The sequence below is a fragment of the Notamacropus eugenii genome, chromosome 5 (assembly GCF_028372415.1).
Source record: "Notamacropus eugenii isolate mMacEug1 chromosome 5, mMacEug1.pri_v2, whole genome shotgun sequence".
NCBI classification, from domain to species: domain Eukaryota; kingdom Metazoa; phylum Chordata; class Mammalia; order Diprotodontia; family Macropodidae; genus Notamacropus; species Notamacropus eugenii.
This window is the reverse complement of record NC_092876.1, coordinates 18192476-18200026: the sequence shown is the minus strand read 5'-3', so window position 1 is coordinate 18200026 and position 7551 is coordinate 18192476. Positions and strand designations below refer to the sequence as shown.

General features: G+C 42.6%; 1 pseudogene; it reads right to left on the bottom strand.

The window, feature by feature from the left end:
* Positions 1 to 3312: 3312 nt before the first annotated feature.
* Positions 3313 to 4126, bottom strand: LOC140503581 (glutathione S-transferase theta-2 pseudogene; annotated as a pseudogene).
* Positions 4127 to 7551: the final 3425 nt, after the last annotated feature.

Below are 7551 nucleotides of genomic sequence, written 5' to 3'. Positions count from 1 at the left end.
ACTTCCCCCAACACTGATTGACAAGCAGATCTGGGAACAATGAGTCTGAGAGTTCCCCTTCCTCCCTCCCTCCCTCCCTCCCTCCTTCCTTCCTTCCTTCCTTCCTTCCTTCCTTCCTTCCTTCCTTCCTTCCTTCCTTCCTTCCTTCCTTCCTTCCTGTAGGGTTAAGTGATTTACCCAGGGTTGCACAACTACTAAGTGTCTGAGGTCAAATTTGAACTCAGGTCCTCCTGACTTCAAGGAGTCTGTTGGTCTTTGTATTTTCTGTTTATATTTTCTCTGAAGTTCAGGGTGCTGACTTTTCCCCTAAACTAATTGAATGATATATGTCCTTAATTAAAGAAGATTGTTGACCCCTAAAAAGTTGCTTTCCTTTAAGACAGGCAGATCTAAGAACCTGCCCTAGGTCATCCTGGATATGTCAAGGTGCTTGCTGTTACAAGCTCAATACGTGAACTCACAGAAAAAGAAAAAAGAAAGAAATTTATCCTGTTCAAACAGCTAATAAAAGACTCACTCAACAGGGGAATGATCTCAGAATCCTCCAAGTAGGGATGATCAAGTAGTGACTGGTCAGCGAGAGGACAGAATTAGGAAACAGCTAAATGAAGATTGATACAACCTGCAGACCAAATTCATTTCTTCCTGATCTATGAGGTCTGTGACTGATGATGAAAAATGACCACAGAAATGACTGCAGTCCTGACAGTAGGGATTTTACACAGGAGTTTAACCAGTGCAAATCAATTACCCTACATGAGACCAGAAGGACCAAGAAAACACTTACTTTACTTACCTGATGAGGAGAAAGGCCACAGACTCGGGACCAACACTTACTGGTGAAATCTTACAAAGATGAATGATTGGGCAATATACAGACTCACTAAACAGAAAAGCAAACTTGGCAAGAGACCCCACCAAGAGGCTCCCACTGTGGCCTTTTGGGGTGCCTGGGGTGGAGGGGAAAATGATTGGTAGCGAGGGATGCAAAAAGAAAAGAACAGAGAAGAGTATCAGTGATCCTGTTTCTGAATGACAGAGGAGAGCCAAGGAAGCCCAGAATGGGACAGGATAGCAAAGCAGTTTTGTCACTCATTTGGGTAAAGTGATAGAGGGGCCATCCTTGGCCAGGCCCTTCCCATGGAGATAGGCACATGTTCGGTGCCCTCCTGGTGCCATCAGAGGCTTCTGTGACTGGGAGTGGGGGATGGCAGCAGGGTCAGGACTGCCACCTAAACCAGAAAGATCCTTCCCCTTGCGGGGCTATGAGAAAGGAGAGAAGGTCTCTTGGATGAGATTCCATCAATATCCTGGATCTCTCTGTCTTGGACTTCCAACTGAGGGGAGGTCCTTTCCTCCCTTTCCTTCCTCCCTTGCCCCTGGTATTAATGATAACTGCTTTGCTATCTTGTGACAAACCTGCCCCTAGACTCAGAAACCCTCATCTGTCTGTTTTGTGGCTCTTTCTGAGTGCAGGTGACAAGGGGCAATCCTGTAGACAGCCACTTCCAGCTGTGGTGGCTAGTGCCATATAAAATCCTCATTTCTCATCTTTGTATATCAAAATATTTTTGTTTGTCAACTTCCTAATAAAATCATCATTAATATTTTAAAATGATGTTCAACTAAGGAAAGGCATCCCAAGGGTATTTAAGAAGAAAAATATGAAGATGATAACTGAAGGAAAAAAAAGAAACCATCTGCAATTATTTTATTCTAGCAGACCATTTTTACCTGATCAAGAGCAGTTGAGTTGCCATTCTAAGCAGGTAACATCACCTGGATGTGTGTTCAGAAGAGGGAGAGATGTCCCTGAAAGGGACCAAGAGTGGCCAAGCCACCAGAAGGGTTCAAGTGTGCAGCGAACATGAGTGGGAGGGAACTGGGGAAATGCTGAGAGCAGCGCAGGCAGATGCTGCCTGATTGGAGTAGAGTTGGACTCAGTGGGGGTCCATGAATGTCATGAATATGACTGTTTTGTAAAAAAGTTGACAGGCATGATGAATAGAGAGAAGTCTGCAAAGACACACATGGAATGATGCGAGATAAAGTAAGCAGGGTCAAGAAAACAATGCACAAAACAAAACAATGTAAACCTTAAAAACAACCTCACAAACAAAGAGTGAATGCTGCAAAATTGGAGAGAATAAGCATGGCTGAAAAGAAGAGATAGTGAGAACAGCTAGCACTTACATAGCACCTACTATGTGCCAACACTGCTAAGCACTTTACAAATATTATCTCACTTGATCGTCACAATGGCTCTGGGAGATAGGTGCTGTTCTTATCCTCACTCTACAGATGAGGAAACTGAGGCAAACAGGGGTTAAATGACTTGCCCAGAAGTCGCAGAGCTGGTATCTGAGGCCAGATTTGAATTCAGATCTTCACTCCAGACCCCATTTTTCTATACTCTGCATCACCTAGCTGACCCACATTCGATATGAGAAAACATCTCCCTCTGCTCCTTTGCAGAAGTGGGGAGTCCATGGTTGTAGAACATTGAATATATTAGATATTTTGATATATTGATGGGTTGTGATCTCTTATTCCTCTTGTTAGAAAAAATGGTAAGATTGGATTTTCTGGGAAAAGAGGACAAAACGAGGGGATTTAGATGATATAAAAACAAAAGATGTGATTTAAATTATTGTTAAATAAAAAGACATTGAGGTCTTAATTTATTGGCAAGGTATTTAAAGGAGGAAAAGCTGCTAAATGCATGGAATAAGTCTTGGACCTCATCAACACTGGGGAAAAATGGTAACTGAGAGAACCTCAGCAGCATCAATAAATCTGCCTACTTTCTCATCTATACAGAATCATATGAAAATCATCTATGAGTCCACAAAGGACATCTTCGATCAAAGTCTTGCCCCTGCAAATGTTGCCCATGGCCCAGAGAAGAGTACATTTCCAGCAAAGGGGCCCAACTCTAGGCTCACATGAGCTAGGTTTATCCCTAGGGAAGCCTAGATTCAAAAGGAGGAAATTCAGACCTTTTCTAGCACCCTCTGGCTAATTATGCCCAGTTCCCAGAATAGGGGAAATTTCTTTTTTTTTTTTTTAATGAAAAAGCATTTATTCAGTCCTTATTATACATCAGGTGCTATGCCAAATGCTTGGAATACAGAAATAAGCAAAAAGACCATCCCAGCCATCAAAGAGCTCTTACATTCTGTGGGGGGGGAGGGGAAGGACACAACATAAAGGGGAGCAAGGCCATTAGGAGGGGGTGGTGGACATGGGCATATAGTTTGGAAATGGAATGGAGCATTGGAGAAATTTCTTCTGTCAGAGTCCATTGTTGGAGGGCCAAGGGCCAGGGGTGAGGAGGAGAAGAGGAATGAGGATGATCAGATTATAGACAGCATTGTTTGGAAATGTCTTGTGTTAGGAGATCTTTGAAAGACATAACCTCATCCAATCCTGGGTGGCCAAGGGGATGTCGTTCAAGGTCCTGGGCTCTGCACAGAGTTTACAGATGACTTGGCATCCGGGTCTCTTGGCATAGCTTCTCCCCCACGGTGGCCTCCACCCACCCATGTCAAACTACCAGTTTGGGCTGTCCCTTGAAGACATCAAAACCAGCAGAGAAGGTCTGCATCAGCTCCTCCAGCACCATCAGATCAGCCACAGAGATCTGGTCACCAGTGAGGAAGGGCTTGTCCTGCAAGAAATTCTGCTCCTGGTGTTGTAGGAGTTTTGTTATGAAGGCTATGTTCCTGTCCACTTTCTTCTTGAGGACATGGACATCAATGAGAGGGCCCAGCATTCAAATCCATAGCAGTGAGCCAAATGTGCCTCAAATGGAGTCAGCATGCCAGTACGGGTATTCTTCAACCCGTGCCTGTGCCTGCAGGTCTGGAGGAAACCAGTGAGCTTAGGTGTTGTATTTCTGACTCAGGTAGTGCGGGATGGCCACACTTTCCACCAAGGTGAAATCTCCATCCTTCATGGCCAGCATCCTCTTCAATCTGTTCACTTTGGCAAAATCATCAGTCATGTGCTGCCCTTAGAAAAGCTCCACACTTAGCACCTCAAAGGGGATGCGATTAACCTTAGCAAAGAGGTAGAGGACGCGGCTGGGCTGGGAGAGAAAGTCTAGGTAGAGTTTCAAGCTCATGGCTGCATCAACTGGGAAATTTCTTAAATGAAGCTTAGACTTATATCTAGGCACTCCTCTAAAAAAAAGATTAGTGGGGTCCCTTCTCAAAAGATACTCACTGTACCAAATAGTATATATCAGGTATTCATTTCCTTTTCCACAAAAGAAATACTTAAAACACAGAGGACTCATAAGTGTGCATTAACAAATACATAAAATAAAATATATCCCTTATCATATCTATTATACTCTTCTAGGAAGTAGGAAAAACTCTCAGAAGACTTGTAGGGGTGATGGGCAGGCTGCAACATGCAAAGAAAAGGACTTAGAAGAGGAACAAGAAGATATGTAATGGTAACAGAAGTTGGGCTGATCACACGATGAGGGCTTGAGGAAAGAGCAGACACACAGCTTGCAGGCTCCATTGGCATCCAGTGGCATGAGAAGATAAGGGTTTGTCTTTCTTTGGTGTCTCCCCATGGCAAACCCTGAGAGGACAGAATGTCCTGGCACAGGTGGGTTGTGATTGGCATGACTGAAATCATTGCCAATCACACCTCTGAGCAGCTGAGTCTAGTTTGTCTTTTGCCTTTATTTGTATCTTCAGCATTTAGCACAGTACCTGGCACACAGTGGGCACTTAATGTTTCTTGAGTGACTGGTTGATGGCCAGTCAATAGAAGAATTCCCTGTGCCTCTTTCTCTGCCCCCAATGAAGTTTGTCCTCAGTCTTGATGCCACAGTAGTTGGGGCACTCAGATTCAATTCAGCCCTGACTTTATCTAACTGAGATTCTATCTGGCCCACTTGTTGATATGTGTCACAAATGCTGAGGGTCCTTAAGAGTCAACCCAATATGGTGAACCTTTTAATAAACTTTGTTTTACTTTGGCTGCAAGAAGTCTTGAGTCGAATTCATTCGGCAGGACCCGGCATGTCGGTAATTTAGGGTCCTGAGCACCCCAATCCTCATATGGTTCCCAAACCTCAACACTAGTATGATTAATAAAATGATCAATTATCCAGAAACCATGTGTCTTGAACTTTTTATACATCACATTTTGTTATCCAAGTCCTGGGATCTCTAAGGACTGGCTCTCTCTCTGGCTCTTGGAGAAGGTATAGTTTGACTTTGTCCATGCTCACCTCTCCTCCCTGAGACTACCTAATAAGCAGCTTTATCTTTTATAGCATAGGCAGAGTCAGTGATACCTCTACCACAACCACCTCCTATTAGCTTCATCTGTATTTGACTGAATAAATCATCCAACAGAGAAAGAAAATTTCAAATTGGGTAGTAGCTCATAGGTAATTCATGATCCCAGTTCCCCTGCCTAGGATACTGCCAAGTAGCCTAAGCTTGTATCTTCCAATATGGCAGCCACCAGAATGGGAAAAAGAAAAAAAGGAGGCATGGTTGGGTTATTCTTTTTTTTTGAAAGTGAATATATAGAATTTATTATAATATTTAAATAGAAAAGCAAATTACACATTGTAGATATTCAGAGTTTAATGTGCAATCCCCTTTTTCTGTTCTTTTACACACATACACACATACACTTACATACACTAATTTTATTTGGCATGTGGTAGGAAAAAATAAATTAAAAAATAAGCATTGGAATAGGAATCCATCATGAGGAAGAATGTGTGAGTACTATCTTGAGAAGAGAATGCTTCAGTAAAGCTGCATCAGCCAAGTGGAACACATTAAAGATGAGGTGACAACTTGTTTCTGCCATTGACATATCCCTTGATGTTCACATTGTTCCAGACAAATACAACTTATTCATAAAATTCCTGAAATCCCTGCTCACAGGGATGGGTTATTCTTTCAAATAATACCTAGGTCCAGTCCTTCCTGTAGTATCTCTACTCTTTCACTTCGACAGCCACCATTCAGAAATCTTTGGACTGGAGTTTCCACAACTTGAGTCAGTTGTCTGTGGTTCAAGGCAAATACTGGGACCATCCACCCAAACAAAGGCCTTTGCCCAGCTGAAACAAAGTTGCCCATTGTCCAGGATTGGTCCCAAAAATGACAGAGAAGCATTTCCTTTGTATTTCTGTTGTGTATGTGTAGTTGTTGGTGTATTGTTTCTCCCAGTAGACTATGAGTTCTTTGAAAGCTGGGGCTGCTTTTGCCTTTCTTTGTAGCTCTAATACTTATCTGGCACATAGCAGGTGCACGTTGACTGATTGACCTTACAGTGAAGCCTAATCCTGGTCCTGAACTGACAATAGCAGGTGCAATAGAAAGTTATCAATTGGTATAGAGAGAAGCCTGGGGAGTCTGACAACGGACTCCAGCTATAGGGGGCTCTAAGCTTACAGTCTATATCCTTGTCCCACTAAATGGAATTCTTTATCTTCCATTTTATAGTATTCCCCCTTCAATTGGGTCAAGGGAACACAAAAATACTTTTCTCATTCGGATTAATTAAAAGACATTGCCATTCTTACTGGGTCACCACAAGGACAAACTCTGTCTGATTAGGTCTTATTCAAGTGAAAACAAGAACTTCCAAGTAGGGTATATATGACGAAATCTTGCATTCAAGGAAGACTCATCAGGTTTCTCACTGAGGTGAAATCAAGAACTTCAGAGCTTTCAGAATATCATTTCTTCATCATTCCTAACATAACAGAGATCTGGGTGCTATGTGCCTTCACATAGAGGAAGAATCAATATAACATGGCAATTAATTAGATATGGAGGTGATAAATTGGAGATGAAGGAAGTAAACATTCATTAAGTTTCCACTGTGTTTCCAGGCACTGTGCTAAATTCTGTACGAATATGATCTCATTTGATCCTTACAACAACTCTGAGATGTAGGTGCTATTCTGATCTCCATTTTATAGTTGAGAAAAGTGAAGCAAAAAAGATTAGTGACTTATCCAAGGTCACACAGCGAGTAAGTATCTGAGGCCAGATTTGAATTCAGGTCTTTATGACTCCAGGTCCAGTGCCCTATTCACTGGGCCACCTAACTTCAGGATGACTTCAAGATTATAAATTAAGATAATTAAAAAGATAGTGATTCTTTCAACAAGAATAGTGATGATGGCAAGAGGGAAATGTTTTAAGTGAGAGATGATGAGTTCTGTTTGGGTCATGCACCTGGAAATGTCCACTAGGCAATTAGTGAAGTGGAATTAGAACTCAGGAGAGAGACTGGGGCAGGAGAGTTAGATCTGAGAGTTTGCTATGTGGATATGGCAGCTGAACCCAAGGGGCTGATGACAGAGTATAAAGGGAGAAGAACAAATGTCCCAGAAAAGAGTTCTGGGAGACACCCAAACAGAACAACTGGGACAGCAAAAGAGAATGAGAAGGGGGCGGAGCCAAGATGGCGGAGTAGAAACACACAAATACGCTAGCTCCGAACCCACAGCCCATGAAATATCTGTAGTAAAGAGCTGCCAATAAATTCGGGAGC